The 17361-nt window shown below is 42.8% G+C and overlaps 1 long non-coding RNA gene across 2 annotated transcripts; it reads right to left on the bottom strand.

The window, feature by feature from the left end:
- Positions 1–523: 523 nt before the first annotated feature.
- Positions 524–5661, bottom strand: LOC147980275 (uncharacterized). 2 transcript variants are annotated; one of them, XR_015619196.1, is made up of 3 exons: positions 2344–5661; positions 2166–2256; positions 524–868 (listed from the first exon to the last, which is right to left on the bottom strand). It is a non-coding gene; the product is annotated as an uncharacterized LOC147980275 (long non-coding RNA). The 2 variants fall into 2 exon arrangements; XR_015619195.1 differs by having other exon boundaries at positions 524–2256.
- Between the last annotated feature and the right edge of the window lie 11700 nt (positions 5662–17361).

The following is a 17361-nucleotide window of genomic DNA, read 5'->3' as shown; positions in this document are numbered from 1 at the left end:
ACTAACCATGGATGGTAGATCATCGAGGCTTTGACTGTAAGCATGTCATCCAACACGAAAGGGTACAATCAGGGGAAACGATCTTTCATGGGAGTATTTCTTCCCTGGAGTTGCCAATGATCAAGCCAGAAAAGCACAGCTTCACCAGAATGAACCTTAGGGACAGAAAGCTGACAAAATTTGTCATATAATTTAAACACATCGCGCCACCAGAAAGAGGCGCAGGCCTCAGTGGCTTGGGGTGCCGAAGAACCATAGTATGTATCCCAAATGAGTTCAACCCAGGGCGCCTCAATTTTGTTGAAAAACTTAAACAAATGTTTCATCAGCATTGGTTGGCCATTGTAAAAATATAAATTAATAAAGGAAAAGTGAGAAACGAACAAACACGTCGATGATAAAATTCAATAACAATAGAGCGATACTTTGTATGAAGAATGTTATCCTTCAATTATTTGTAGAGGTCAATTATTTTTCTGCAGACCATGCCTATTTTTTATGAATGCAAATGATTTATGGGATATAAAATAACTTTTGACCAATTTTAGTGGGTCATATATTGCTTGTACAATCGATGGTAACCTATACTACTTGTCTAGTCTATGGTAAACCCAAAAGGAGGTGGTACATCCAATCGACATACTCTTCTTATGATAGACCTCATAGAAGGAGCAGCTGGCCTGAAATTGCCGTCCCAAATATGAAATGATACTAAGGCCCGTGAAGCACATGTAGTTACTTCCGCAATTAAATTTGAGGCCTAACTATTCTCCATGTTAGTGCAGACTAAATCATTTGAACTGCAATGACATCTAAAATGGAGTAGTTATTTTCAACTATTATTTTCGCACTGCTACCATCGATGAACCTACAAACAAACACAATTTGAATGCTTAACCCAAGGCATATTTCAAATGAATGACCTACCAAGTAAGCCCCTCAGTGAATAGAAGGGAATAGAAATTTACATCAAATTTTACCGGCATAGCACCAATTCAGGCAGATATCAAGATAAGTAATAACCTATGAGATCAAATATAAATTCAAAAATTATGCTTATATATACACATCTGTATTCTTACATCTATTGTTTCATTATCCATTCACTGGAAGATACCAAGTTATACAATTTGGAACGAATGACAGGCCCCACCTTAAATCATTTTCTTCCTATAAATCCTTTAGTCAAACAATCAACCAAATCATGTATCATGGAGAGAAAGAGAAAGATCTGATAGACAATTCTACCATCTTTCAGAAAATAACAGCCAAACACACGATAAATATAGAAATGTTGTAAATCGCCATGAAGCCTATACGAAATATGATGTTCACGAACTTCATCTATTTTAAACTATAGTCACATTGGTACATATATAATGTGGAGGAACAATTAACTGCAGTTAGTGTCAACCATATCAATGGATACATACATGTCATCACCACACTAAATGGTGCTGATGTTGCTACTGGTTCTTTGCTAAGATATGATCTGTGCTAGTAGGAGAGTTTTTTGTGAGTGTTTCACATGTCAAACTTCTGATATTTGGGAAGTTAAGTGCAAAAAATGAGTTTTTGTGCCTTCTTGCATTTTACATGTTAGACTAAATGAGTTTCCTTATTAGATCATGCTGAGATCAACTAAAAGAAAACTATGAAATACAATACATCAAACTCATTACTATCTTGATGCACTGATGTTCATGATGTAAACTATATCCATCATGAGCTAGTGGTATTAATACTAATTGACTGATAATAATATGAAGTAATATACCACAACAATAAATTAATATGTTTATGCTTAATAAAATGGATGTGTGCATCATATGTTGCAGAGGCCTGGGATAGCCCCTCTTTGAAATAATTAAATAAATTCATATGTTTGAGTAACATTTCCCCAATATAACCAATCATGCAAACATCGATTAGTAGGTACGCAAAGAAAACCTGATGAATAAAAACCAATGATTCATATAAAATTATAGAACATATTTACATGCTGGGCCTACAAACATCGTGTTGAGACCTTAATCTTGCACGTAACCATATATAAGTTTTACGCCAATTCATGAATTCTATGTAGCAGATGATGAGATAAATTCTATGGAATAATTAGTAGCTTAACAGTAAGAGCATACAAAAGGAGCTAGTCCAACATGTACCTATTCCATTAGAAGTAACAACGTTGTCCAAAGTTGACCACATCTTGTCGTGATAGATAGATCAGATGTGTAAGCATGCATGTATATTAAACTGCACATATATTCAAACATACACGCAGTCAGAGCTCCGTAAACTGCCTCTTTCATAGGATGAAATAGCACGTTCCTGTTTACTTACTATGTTATAATATTCCTTCCCCAGTGCACACACACTTGCACACTGTTTTTTGACATCATCGTGATTAGAAGCGGAATAGACAATCGTTCGGAGATGTAAAGATTAGACTGAAAAAAAGATTCGCATGTATGTTACTCGTACCTACAAATAATCAGAACTAACAGAGACAAATGTATGCTTCCTAATCCGTAGATTAAATTGGACAATCTGCAGACCATGAGAAAAAAATTACAATGCTAATAACTAATCATAAAATCATGTCGACCATCATGTTGAATTGTTAATCATATTTATGAAAAAAGGTTCCAAATGCAGTGTGCCCAAAGTGCATAGCAATACATGATGAACAATTGCTGCGTAATCAGTTATCCACGAACAACATCACAATCATAAGATGAAAATATTAAACGTCGGCTCTTGCAGGTGAGCTCAACAAATAACACTCTTATTCCAACTTCTATCAACTGGCTAATGCGCTAAATTTGCAGCATGCTCTTGCTGGAAGCTAAATTTTAAAAAGATTTTTGGAATGACAGAATACACGAAAATAAGTGAATAGTTTTGAACTTAAAGGGTTTGTTCTCATAGAATGGTAGTATGAGATAAACTTGCTAATTTCTTAGTGTATTCCACATCAAGCTAACAAATAAATTGTAAAGAAATCATGTGTTAAACTTGTATCATGGTATGCTTGCAAGAATACCTTTCAGCTAGAATGCAAGAAAGTACCTTTTTTTCCTTCTGAATATCCGTGATGACGATTAAAATGGTTCATTTATCTTAGAATTTTGTATCTTTTTGAAAGTGCTACTGGAAACAAACTTTTAGCTCAACTCAACAGTTTTGCTATCGCCTTTACTTTGTGTATATAACACATAAACACCATCAATTCGTTATAATATTTAGCAGATCTCTTGGAAGGAGGTTGGAGAATGAAATTGCAACATATGGTAGTAAGTTTTCTATCATGATTGTACCAATGATCAAATATTTATTTGGATAACAGAAAACATTGTCCCCACTTGCACCATGTCTCAATTTAGTTTTCACTAATTGCCAAATTAAATTAGCACACTCAAATTCACCTATCCAATAGAAGATCTTTGTTTCTTCTCAAAATTGAATAGAATGGACATCGAATTATATGCCAAGCAACCTGGACACCTGAAACTATAGTGCGGAGAGCAAATTAGAATCTCCAAAAAGGAAAGCTAAGATAGGATGGCCACTGAGGGATTCAGGTGTCCATAATAGTGTTTGCAGTCATAGAACGCGCATGCAATTATGAGGTAGCCCTAGAAGTAAATACTAATGGTACTCATACCTCTATTTAAGTGAATTTAATGGGTGATGCTATACTATGTATAATATCAGTATATTTGGTTCAAAATACTCCCTTCTATGATCATTTTTTTGCCTTGTACATTTACTGTTTGTCCTACTTTTCAAGAATCAGACGCCAATTGCTCCTTTACAGAACAGGCACCCACTTAATTATGTCTAAATGTAGGATTGACTTGGCGTTATCCGATTAGACTACCCAGCCAAAGTATAATATTGCAGAAAATGATTACCATGGAATCAACGTACCAAGACACGGCCACCGGGAAATTTCAAAATAGTGGAGAACAAATCATGGTTTTTTATATACAATCTACACATGGTTCATCTTCCGACACAAGAAAATTACCTTATCTGCATATATGGCCTACAGAATGAAAAACTCAAGGAAAAAAAGATGCGTAAGGGGTATGTGATCCATATACAATAAATCATGCTTAAGAATAGAAAATTCACAGAATAGATAAAAACAACATTGAATTAAGGTTGCATAATTCTGAATCAACAGAGTGTGGATTCAATTGAGCCCAGAGTAAATTGAAGATTTGTTTGTATTCACAGCTTCACTGATGAGCATATCTAGGTAGCACGACACATGTGTAGCAGTCGGACCAGACCAAATTGTAGCACACATGGAGGATGTACTAATGGAAAGAATTTTGGGAGATACCGAGCACGTACAATTTGCATCATATTTTAGCACTAACGCTAGAATACCTCATTAAACATAGGCTATTCCTCCCACTAGAACCATGGCTTATGTACATAGGAAATTTAAGCCCAAGAAGATTCGCTCCAACACAAAGCAGAAATAAGATTGCTCCTTTACAGAACAGGCACCCACTTAATTATGTCTAAACATAGGATTGACTTGGCGTTATCCGATTAGACTACCCAGCCAAAGTATAATATTGCAGAAAATGAAAATTTGTGCATTACCATGGAATCAACATACCAAGACACGGCCACCGGGAAATTTCAAAATAGTGGAGAACAAATCATGCTTTTTTTATACAATCTACACATGGTTCATCTTCCGACATAAGAAAATTACCTTATCTGCATATATGGCCTGCAGAATGAAAAACTCAAGGAAAAAAGATGCGTAAGGGGTATGTGATCCATATACAATAAATCATGCTTAAGAACAGAAAATTCACAGAATAGATAAAACAACATTGAATTAAGGTTGCATAATTCTGAATCAATAGAGTGTGGGTTCAATTGAGCCCAGAGTAAATTGAAGATTTGTTTGTATTCACAGCTTCGCTGATGAGCATATCTAGGCAGCACGACACATGGGTAGCAGTCGGACCAGACCAAATTGTAGCACACATGGAGGATGTACTAATGGAAAGAATTTTGGGAGATACTGAGCAAGTACAATTTGCATCATATTTTAGCACTAACGCTAGAATACCTCATTAAACATAGGCTATTCCTCCCACCAGAACCATGGCTTATGTACCTAGGAAATTTAAGCCCAAGAAGAAATGCTCCAACACAAAGCAGAAATAAGATAGTTAGGGGGTGGAGTACATTCCTGTTCCGTCGACGTGGTTCGGTCAAAACCGTATTGGTGGCAGGGGGGCATAGCACGGACCGGTAGTAACCAAGCCCAACGGGAGCATGAGGAGATAGAGAGACCACACATAGGGTGCACTGCAGGTCGGAGGAGCCACGAAGATGATCCCAATGACCGCTGGATTTCCACACCAGAGGATGGAGCTGCCGCTAGGGTTCATCGAGGAGGCGCTGGCAGAGGCAGAAGGTTGAGGCGGCGGCCGGAACTACGGCTAGGGTTCGTTGAGGAGGCGTTTATGGAGGCAAAAGGTCAAGGCGATGGTCGGAACCGCAGCTACGGTTTGCCGAGGAGGCTTGCGGAGGCAGAAGGTGGAGACGGCAGCCCGAATCAGATGATGTGGCAGTGGCATCTACAAGACAGAGAGGCTACGGGGAAAAAGACGCCTAGTTTTGTTTAGGATGCATATAACCTAGGTTTGACCTATAAGGAGAGAATCGTGAGATTGGGAGAGAGGTAGAGCGACAGCTTACATTTTTCTTGGAATTTCTGATTAAGGGAGTTAGCGAAAGATCTACACTGTAATAACTCGGTCCCACATAAGATAAACGGCTCCTAATTTCTGATTAACATAGTAATTTTTGGGGAGTCTGTGATTAGTATAGGTATAGATATAGATATAGATAGATAGATAGATAGGTAGTCTTTTCTTCAACTTTAACAGGTGCAACTACTTTTACTTCAATTGGAGGATTATATTTAAACCACTTCTCCTTAGGGAGATCAACATGAGTAGTAAAGGATTCACAGAAAGAAGCTACTATCTCAGAGTCAAGTCCATATTTAGTGCTAAATTCATGGAAAGCATCGGTATCCATAAAAGATTTAATACAATCAAACTTAGGTATTATACCTAACTCCTTACCTTCATCGAGATCCCAATCTTCAGACTTGCATTTAATTCTTTCCAATAAATCCCATTTGAATTCAATAGTCTTCATCATAAAGGAGCCAGTACAAGAAGTATCAAGCATGGAGCGATTATCGAGAGAAAGTCGAGCATAAATTTTTTGAATAATAATTTCTCTTGAGAGCTCATGATTGGGGCATAAATATAACATTGAATTAAGCCTCCCCCAAGCTTGAGCGATACTTTCACTTTCGTGAGGCCAAAAATTATATATATAATTACGATCACGATGAACAAGATGAATAGGATAAAACTTCTGATGAAATTCCAATTTCAGTCGGTTGTAGTTTCATGATCCCATATCATCACATAGCCTAAACCATGTCAATGCCTTTCCATTCAAAGATAAAAGGGAGACCTTCTTCTTGATAACATCCTCGGGCATACCTGCAAGCTTTAATAATCCACAAACTTCATCCTCATAGATTAGGTGCAGATCAGGATGTAAAGTTCCATCACCTGTGAAAGGATTAGCTAGCAGTTTATCTATCATACCCGAAGGAATTTCAAAGTAAACATTTTCAGTAGGTTCAGTGGGTTGAAGAGAAACTCTTTGCTCTACTGGTCGGGGTGAAGATACCCCGAACAAGCCCCTCAAAGGATTATGTTCCATAGTAACAAGTGACAGTAAATTTCAGCACACTATATAAATTTTGCCTTACCAAATTCCACCTACCAAAGGCGCTTCACTCCCCGGCAACGGTGCCAGAAAAGAGTCTTGATGACCCACAAGTATTGGGGGTCTATCGTAGTCCTTTCCATAAGTAAGAGTGTCGAACCCAACGAGGAGCAAAAGGAAATGATAAGCAGTTTTCAATAAGGTATTCTCTGCAAGCACTGAAATTATCGGTAGCAGATAGTTTTATGATAAGGTAATTTGTAACGGGTAACAAATAATAAAAGTAAATAAGGTGCAGCAAGATGGCCCAATCCTTTTGTAGCAAAGGACAAGCCTGGAAAAACTCTTATATAAAGGAAAACGCTCCCGAGGACACATGGGAATTATCGCCACACTACTGGAATCAGCTTCTTTGCCGTCCGCCATGGCAGACGGTAAAGGCATAGATCCCGGACGGGAAAGTTCTTTGTCGTCAGCCAGCTGACGGCGACAGGTTCGGCTGAATAGGCTACGGCAAAGGCTTCTTTGCCGTCAGCTGGCGGATGGCAAAGATGAAACGGTCTTTGCCGTCAGCCGGCTGACGACAAAGGTCCTGGATGGCACACGTGACAACGTCTGGCCATTAGGGGGCTAACGGTCAGCTTTGCCGTCATCTGCTGGACGACAAAGACCATTGCACCTTTGCCATCAGCCAGCGGATGGCAAAGTAACCAAATAGGACAGCCCCCAGGCTATACAGGGAGCTGCCACGTGGCATCTTTGCCGTCCACTGGCGGACGGCAAAGATCTTGTATAGCCCCTGTTTTTTGTGTTTTTCTTAAATTCATTCAATTTGAACACACAAGTTTCAACACACAAATTTCAATGCACAAATTTCACAAAAGACATATCCAACATACAAGTTTCATCATATATACATACATAACCAACACATAGTTCCATCCATACATACTACAAAAGTTTCACATTGTTCATCCAACACCGTTATCCATCCATCCATATAACAAGTTCCATCCATGCAAGTTCATCGATACAAAATAAAAGCAGAAAGGGAAAAGAAGCACTCCATCCATGCAAGCTTACGTGAATTAAATGAGATCTACAAAATGGGAAACAAGAAAGTTAGAAGAAGATGAAGAAAACGAAGAAGAAGAAAATGAAGAAGAAGAAGACTGGAATAAGAAGTAAGCATACTTAGGTAAAATGGAGCTAGCCTAGCTAATTATGCCATCTTTGAGTGAACTAAGCATATTATGCCATCTTGGTCATTTTGGAGCTAACCTAGGTAAACTAGGTCATTTTGGAGCTAACCTAGGTAAACTTGGTCATTTTGGAGCTAACCTAGGTAAAATGGATCATGTTGGAGCTAACCTAGGTTAAATGGATCATTTTGGAGCTAACTTAACTAATTATGACATTTTTGAGTTAACTAAGCATAATTATGCCATTTTTACACAAGTAAGCCAAGTGTATGTCATTATTGAGCAAACCTAGGAAACTAAGCATATTAGAGATAACTTAGCATATTAGAGCTAACTTATGTCATTTCGGAGGAAACAAAGCTAAGTATATATAGATCATTCTGGAGATCTGACATAGTTCACTCCTGATTCTTCTTCTCCTTCTCCTTCCTCATTCTGATGCACCAAGAGCGGCGAGGCGGTGGAGGCGGTGGGATGTAGTATTCTACCACAATTGGCATGGTCATGTCACCCGGCTGTGGGATCGCCGGTGCCACCACCATCGCGAGGTCATTGTCAGGCACGACCACCATCGCAAGGCCATCTTCAGGCAGCACCATCGCTAGGTCATCCTTAGCCACCACCATCTCTTGCCCATCGTCAGCCACCACTATCGCTGCGTCATCCTCAGCCACCACCATCTGTTGCCCATCGCCAGCCTGCACCTCCTCATCCCCAATCTGCTCCTCTTCTTCCCCACTCCATTCCGGACCATCATCGCTGCTGCTTTTGCTGCAGCCAGAGTCGCTGCTACTTTGGCTGTAGCTAGAGTCGTTGCTGTTGCTCCCATTGCCTGACCAAATGCAACAATGACTGTTAAGAATCGGTGTGAGACAAAGCAAAATGCAGAGGAAGAAGAGGCAGAACGTACCGGCATCATCGTCGTCCTGGTAGCGCATGCAACACATAGTTGTGTTGAACACCTTCACGGTGAGCATGGCGTCGTCGTCGTACCTGAAGAGAAGGAAGTACCCATGCCACAGGTCGTAGGCATGGTAGAACTGCTCCCAGCGACGACATAGGTACATGTGGCCGTATCTGATCACCAACTCCACGTCCCAAAGCCTGCGAAGCCCGCTGCCGGCCTGTCGCAGCTTCACATTCTTTGGCCGATGGCCGTCCAACATCGTCATAAAAGTGTCAGGCAACCTCTGCAGTTTGGGACAAGGAGTGATGTAGCAAACAACAGAGTTATCATGATGAGATGGGTGAAGGGGAGATTTCTCCTTTTATATACCTGCGTCTTGGAGGAAGTCCCAAGTATGATACTGAAGAACTCGAAAGCATCCAACTCGTACTCCGGTGTGGCAGAGCGGAGCCTGCGGTGACGGCCTCCCCCCATCTCTAATAAGCATCAGAAGAGACCAATTAGTATCTAGCTAGAAGCATATCTATAAACATAGAGCCAAGTTTCTAGACATGAAAGAAAATTGAGAAAAAAAGCAATGCACTTGTGCTCAACAACATCAACAACACTTAATTAATTTGGTAGGTTAGTTGGCAATGGCAATTGGCACCCTTCAAAACTAGGAATTTCTTTAGACGTGAAAGAAAACTGAAAATGTTGAAAAAAGAGCATAGTAATCTAAAAATAGGGAACAAATGCACTTCTCCTTCCTCCTCTTTATCTTCTTGTTCTTATTTTTTTCATCTTTCTTCTTTCTTCTTAACCAAAACTAAACCTAAATTCCTTGTGGTGTGATCACATTGGAATACTTGTGGCAACAATCATAGTTGCACCATATTTTAGGTGGCTCTAGGTGCCACACACCAAGCAAACAAACATACCTCAAATCAGAAACTAAGGGTAGTGTCCTAAAATCAATTTACTATGTATGCAAATCAGAACAAGTACCACATCACATTACCATAGGATTCTATTACAGAAAAGGTATGTAAATGTAAGCTGGGGTAAGACATTATAACCATACTGCAATCTTATACTTGCTCAACTATGATCACAGGAGACGCAACTAACATACGAGTTTGAGGCACACACACCTCAACAATGATGTTGCCCCTTGCCAGGACTGTGACCGTCGCAGTCACTCCGACCAACATGGCCTCCTGTTTAGATTGAGATTATGCTTTCATGCCTATGCTAGTGAGAAAGACACGCTAGACTTTCCTTCGGCTTGCTGAATGTATAGCTTGCCTTTTCACAAAAAAGAAAAGACAAAGATGGGTATAGTTTGCCTCTTATGACAGATTCCATAAGCAATATGCATGCCTTGTTGTTTTCTCAAATTAAACTAATTCGAGTGTTGCTAATTACTTCAACAGGTCCATGCTTAATTATTTTAATATTTTTAAAAATGCTTTATTATGTGTTGTTCTTGTAGGGGGCAGAATTATCATATTATAGGGAACTTATCTAGTTATATTAATATCGCTGAGATGCTATCTCTTGAAAAAGTAACACTGCATACTTAGGTGCGATCAGCAGCTGGATTATACACCATGCTTCACATCAGTGCACCAACATCGCATTTCTGTAGCAGGCTACGCATCTTGAGCTACTAGTGTGTATCAGCAAGCTATCATGTTCTATTCGCGCGGACCCTAAGAACTTCCACGTCTGGATGAGCTATCATAATCAATTCTTGCACTGCAATATAAGGCTCTCTGCTCTAAACCTAAACTAAATAAACCTAAACTAAACCAAACCTAAAGTAAACCTAAACTAAAATTAAAATACAAAAACAAAAAAAATACAAGAGGTCTCACCGGGGGGAGGAGGGTGCACCGGAGGGATGGGGCGCCGGGGCAGCCGGGAGGTGGAGGGGGCACCAGAGCGGCAGGGCGGCCGCGGTGGTGGAGCAGAGGGGCGCCGGGGCCGCCGGGTGGAGGAGGGGGCGCCGGTGCGGCAGGGTGGCCGTGGTGGTGGAGCAGAGGGGCGCCGGGGCTGTCCGGGTGGAGGAGGGGGTGCCGCGGCAACGTGGGTGGCGTGGGGCGGCGGCTCGGGCACGGGGCGGCGCAGCGCGAGGACGGGGATGGCGCGGGGCGGGGAAGGGGGTCACCGGGGCTGCTGGGGCAGCACGGCGACGGGGGTGGCTCGGGGCGGCAGCGGCACAGGGGCGGGGTGGCACGAGGCGGCAGCAGCTCAGGCGTGGGCGGAGAGAGAGAGAGAGAGAGGACAGAAAGATGGGGCATGGGCAGGCGTCGATGGTGTCGGTGGTCTGGGTCGGGTCGGGGTCTCTTTTATCCTTTTCTTCTTCTCGTCCTCTCCTCTTTCTTCTTCTTCTTCTCCTCCTCTCCTCTTTCTTCTTCTTCTTCTCCTCCTCTCCTCTTTCTTCTTCTTCTTCTTCTTCTTCTTCTTCTTCTTCTTCTTCTTATTCTTCTTCTTCCTCCTCCTCCTCCTCCTCCTCCTCCTCTTCTTCTTCTTCTCCTTCTTCTTCTTCTTCTTCTTCTTCTTCTTCTTCTTCTTCTTCTTCTCCTTCTTCTTCTTCTTCTTCTTCTCCTTCTTCTCCTTCTTCTTCTTCTTCTTCTTCTTCTTCTTCTTCTTCTTCTTCTTCTTCTTCTTCTTCTTCTTCTTCTTCTTCTTCTTCTTCTTCTTCTTCTTCTTCTTCTTCTTCTTCTTCCTCTTCTTCTTCGTTTCTTCTTTCTTCTTCTCCCTCCTCCTGTTCCTCCCTCCTCCTCCTCCTCCTCCTCCTTCTACTTCTTCTTCTAAACTAAATCTAAAACTAATCTAAAATAAACTAAAACTAAAACTAATCTAATATAAACTAAACTAAAACTAAAATTAAACTAAAAATATAACTAAAACTGAAACTAAACTAAAAGAAAGAAAAAGAAACTAATTAAACAAAAAAGGGGGAGGAGATCACCTAGTGGAGGGGGAGGCCGGACGGCTATGGCGGCCTCTAGAGGAGGCAGTGACCCGGTGGAGGGGGAGGCCGGACGGCCGCGGCGGGACGGGGTGGGGCCGACGACGGGGCAGGGACGACCGCGGCGCGACTGGCCGACGTGGAAGAGGCGGCAGGGCCGCGGTGCAGGTCGGGGAGGGGTGCGGGGCGGCGGGGAGGCCGGCTACGCCGGACGGGGTTGGCGGCGCGGGCCGGTGTGGGTGGGGGGTGGCGACGGAGGGGAGGGGCGGGGGCGGGGCGACGTGGAAGGGACGGCGGGGGTGCGGTGGAGGTCGGGGTGCGGGGCGGCGGGGCGGTCGGCTACAGCAGACGGGGTCGGCGGTGGCGGCGCGGGTGGGGGTGGGGAGGGAATGAGAGAGTGGAGAGAAGAGACGGAGGACGGGGGCGGGACGGCCGTTAACGTACCCGCCTCTTTTCCGTCAGCCAACGGTCGACAAAGAGGTGGGGCCGGTGGGCTTGAGTTGGTTAAACAATAACCGAACCCAACCACCTCTTTGCCATCTGCTACCTGACGGCAAAGATTCTTTGCCGTCAGCCAGCGGACGACAAAGAATTGGCTGATGGCAAAGACCTTCTTTACCGTCAGCCAGCGGACGGCAAAGAGTTGGCAGACGTCAAATAAGCTAGTTTTCATCACGTTCATATGATTCGCGTTCGGTACTTTGATAATTTGATATGTGGGTGGATCGGTGCTTGGGTACTGTCCTTCCTTGGACAAGCATCCCACTTATGATTAACACCCTTGCAATCATCCGCAACTCAAAAAAAGTATTAAGGTAAACCTAACCATAGCATGAAACATATGGATCCAAATCAGCCCCATACGAAGCAACTCATAAAATATGGTTTAAGCTTCTATCACTCTAGCAACCAATCATCTACTTATTACTCCCCAATTCCTTCCTCTAGGCCCAAACAATGGTGAAGTGTCATGTAGTCGACGTTCACATGACACCACTAGAGGAAAGACAACATACATCTCATCAAAATATCGAAGGAATACCAAATTCACATGACTACTTGTAGCAAGACTTCTCCCATGTCCTCAGGAACAATCGTGACTACTCACAAATCATATTCATGTTCATAATCAGAGGGGTATTAATATGCATAAAGGATCTGAACATATGATCTTCCACCGAATAAACCAACTAGCATCAACTACAAGGAGTAATCAACACTACTAGCAACCCACATGTACCAGTTGGCTTTGAGACAAAGATTGGATACAAGAGATGAACTAGGGTTTGAGATGAGATGGTGCTGGTGAAGATGTTGATGCAGATTGACCCCCTCTCGATGAGAGATCGATGATGATGATGGTGGTGATGATTTCCCCCTCCCGGAGGGAAGTTTCCCCAGCAGAACAGCTCTGCCGGATCCCTAGATTGGTTTCGCCAAGGTTCCGCCTCGTGGCGGCGGAGTTTCGCCTCGTAAGCTTACTTATGATTTTTTTTCCAGGACGAAAGGCTCCATATAGCTAAAGATGGGCATCAGAGGGCTGCCAGGGGGGCCACGAGGCAGGGGGCGCGCCCAGGGGGTAGGGCGCGCCCCCACCCTCGTGGATGGTGGGTGGCCCCCTCTGGTACTTCTTTCGCCCAATATTTTTTATATATTCTGAAACATGCTCCCGTGAAATTTTAGGACTTTTGGAGATGTGCAGAATAGGTCTCTAATATTTGCTCCTCTTCCATCCCAGAATTCCAGCTGCCGGCATTCTCCCTCTTCGTGTAAACCTTGTAAAATAAGAGAGAATAGGCATAAGTATTGTGACATATTGTGTCATAATAGCCCATAATGCAATAAATATCGATATAAAAGCATGATGCAAAATGGACGTATCACCTTTCACTTTGCCATCCTTCTTATCCGCCAAATACTTGGGGCAGTTCCACTTCCTGTGACTAGTCCCTTTGCTGTAGAAGCACTCAGTCTCAGGCTTAGGTCCAGACTTGGGCTTCTTCACTTGAGCAGCAACTTGCTTTCCATTCTTCTTGAAGTTCCCCTTCTTCCCTTTGCCCTTTTTCTTGAAACTAGTGGTCTTGTTAACCATCAACACTTGATGCTCCTTCTTGATTTCTACCTCCGCAGCCTTTAGCATCACGAAGAGCTCAGGAATTCTCATATCCATCCCTTGCATATTATAGTTCATCAGGAAGCTTTTTCAGCTTGGTGGCAGTGATTGAAGAACTCTGTCAATGACACTATCAACCAGAAGATTAACTCCCAGCTGAGTCAAGTGATTGTGGTACCCAAACATTCTGAGTATATGTTCACTGACAGAACTATTCTCCTCCATTTTGCAGCTGTAGAACTTATTGGAGACTTCATATCTCTCAACCTGGGCATTTGCTTGAAATATTAATTTCAACCCCTGGAACATCTCATATGCTCCATGACATTCAAAACATCGTTGAAGTCCCGGTTCGAAGCCGTAAAGCATGGCGCACTGAACTATCGAGTAGTCATCAGCTTTGCTCTGCCAGGCGTTCATAACGTCCGGCGTTGCTCCTGCAGCGGGTCTTGCACCTAGTGGTGCTTCCAGTACATAATTCTTCTGTGTAGCAATGAGGATAATCCTCAAGTTACAGACCCAGTACGTGTAGTTGCTACCATCATCTTTCAACTTAGATTTCTCTAGGAACGCATTAAAATTCAACGGAACAGTAGCACGGGCCATTTATCTACAAGAATATAGACATGCAAAATATTATTAGGTAATAAGTTCATGATAAATTAAAGTTCAGTTAATCATATTACTTAAGAACTCCCACTTAGATAGACATCCATCTAATCATCTAAGTGATCACGTGATCCATATCAACTAAACCATGTCCGATCATCACGTGAGATGGAGTAGTTTTCAGTGGTGAACATCACTATGTTGATCATATCTACTATATGATTCACGCTCGACCTTTCGGTCTCAGTGTTCCGAGGCCATATCTGCATTAGCTAGGCTCGTCAAGTTTAACCCGAGTATTCTACGTGAGCGAAACTGGCTTGCACCCGTTGTATGTGAACGTAGAGCTTATCACACCCGATCATCACGTGGTCTCTCGGCATGACAAACTGTAGCAACGGTGCATACTCAGGGAGAACACTTGTACCTTGAAATTTAGTGAGAGATCATCTTATAATGCTACCGCCGTACTAAGAAAAATAAGATGCATAAAATGATAAACATCACATGCAATCAAATAAGTGATATGATATGGCCATCATCATCTTGTGCCTTTAATCTCCATATCCAAAGCACCATCATGATCACCATCGTCACCGGCTTGACACCTTAATCTCCATCGAAGCATCGTTAGCGTCTCGCCAACTATTGCTTCTAGGACTATCGCTACCGATTAGTGATAAAGTAAAGCAGTTACATGGTGATTGCATTTCATACAATAAAGCGACAACCATATGGCTCCTGCCAGTTGCCGATAACTGTTACAAAACATGATCATCTCATACAACAAATTATATATCATCATGTCTTGACCATATCAGATCACAACAAGCCCTGCAAAAACAAGTTAGACGTCCTCTACTTTGTTGTTGCAAGTTTTATGTGGCTGCTATGGGCTTCTAGCAAGAACCATTCTTACCTACGCATCAAAACCACAACGATTTTTCGTCAATTGTGTTGTTTTAACCTTCAACAAGTACCGGGCGTAGTCATATTCGATTCAACTAAAGTTGGAGAAACAGACACCCACTAGCCACCTGTGTGCGAAGCATGGCGGTAGAACTGGTCTCATGAACGTGGTCATGTAATGACAGTCTGGGCCGCTTCATGCAAGAATACCGCCGAATCAAAGTATGACATGCTAGTAAGAAGTATGACTATTATCACCCACAACTCTTTGTGTTCTACTCGTGCATATAACATCTACGCATAGACCTGGCTCAGATGCCACTGTTGGGGAACGTAGTATTTCAAAAAAATTGCCTACGATAACGCAAGATCTATTTAGGAGAAGCATAGCAATGAGCGGGGAGAGTGTGTCCATGTACCCTCATAGACCGAAAGCGGAAGAGTTTAGTAATGCGGTTGATGTAGTCGAACGTCTTCGCGATTCAACCGATCCAAGTACCGAACGGTCGGCACCTCCACGATCTGCACACGTTTAGCTTGGTGACGTACCTTAAACTCTTGATCCAGTTGAGGCCGAGGGAGAGTTTCGTCAGCACGACGACATGGTGACGGTGATGATGAAGTTACCGACGCAGGGCTTCGCCTAAGCACTACGACAAATATGACCGAGGTGGAAAACTATGGAGGGGGGGCACCGCACACGGCTAAAGATCAACTTGTGTCTCTATGGGGTGCCCCCTCCCCCGTATATAAAGGAGGGGAGGAGGAGGCCGTCCGGCCCTAAGGGGCATGCCCAAGGGGGGGATCCTACTCCAAGTAGGAATCGGTCCCCCCCCTTTCCTAGTCCAAGTAGGAGAAGAAGGAAAGAGAGGGAGAGGGAAAGAGAAAGAGGGGTCGTGCCCCCTCCCCCAATCCTATTCGGAAACCACTTGGGGGGCGTGTGCCACCTTCTGGCTGCTGCCCTCTCTCTCCCCTAAGGCCCACTAAGGCCCATTACTTCCCCGGGGGGTCCGATAACCCCTTCGGCACTCCGGTTTTATCCGAAACTACCTGGAACACTTCCGGTGTCCGAATGTAACCTTCCAATATATGAATCTTTATGTATCAACCATTTTGAGACTCCTTGTCACATCCGTGATCTCATCTAGGACTCCGAACAACATTCGGTCATCAAATCACCTAAACTCATAATACAAATCGTCATCGAACGTTAAGCGTGCGGACCCTACGGGTTCGAGAACTATGTAGACATGACTGAGACACATCTCTGGTCAATAACCAATAGCAGAACCTGGATGCTCATATTGGCTCCTACATATTCTACAAAGATCTATATCGGTCAAACCGCACAACAACATACGTTGTTCCTGTTGTCATCGGTATGTTACTTGCCCGAGATTCAATCGTCGGTGTCATCATACCTAGTTCAATATCGTTACCGACAAGTCTCTTTACTCGTTCCGTGATGAATTATCCTGCAACTAACTCATTAGTCACATTGCCTGCAAGGCTTATAGTGATGTGCATTACCGAGAGGGCCCAGAGATACGTCTCCGACAATCGGGGTGACAAATCATAATCTCGATCTATGCTAACTGAACGAACACCATAGGAGACACCTATAGAGCATATTTATAATCACCCAGTTACATTGTGACGTTTTATAGCACACTAAGTGTTCCTCCGGTATTCGGGAGTTGCATAATCTCAAAGTCATAGGAACATGTATAAGTCATGAAGAAAGCAATAGCAATAAACTAAACGATCATAGTGCTAAGCTAACGGATGGGTCTTGTCCATCGCATCATTCTCTAATGATGTGATCCCGTTCATCAAATGACAACACATGTCTATGGTTAGGAAACTT

This window comes from Triticum urartu, chromosome 3A (assembly GCF_056163025.1).
Source record: "Triticum urartu cultivar PI428250 chromosome 3A, HENAU_Tu73, whole genome shotgun sequence".
NCBI classification, from domain to species: Eukaryota; Viridiplantae; Streptophyta; class Magnoliopsida; order Poales; family Poaceae; genus Triticum; species Triticum urartu.
This window is presented reverse-complemented; position numbering and strand designations above follow the sequence as displayed.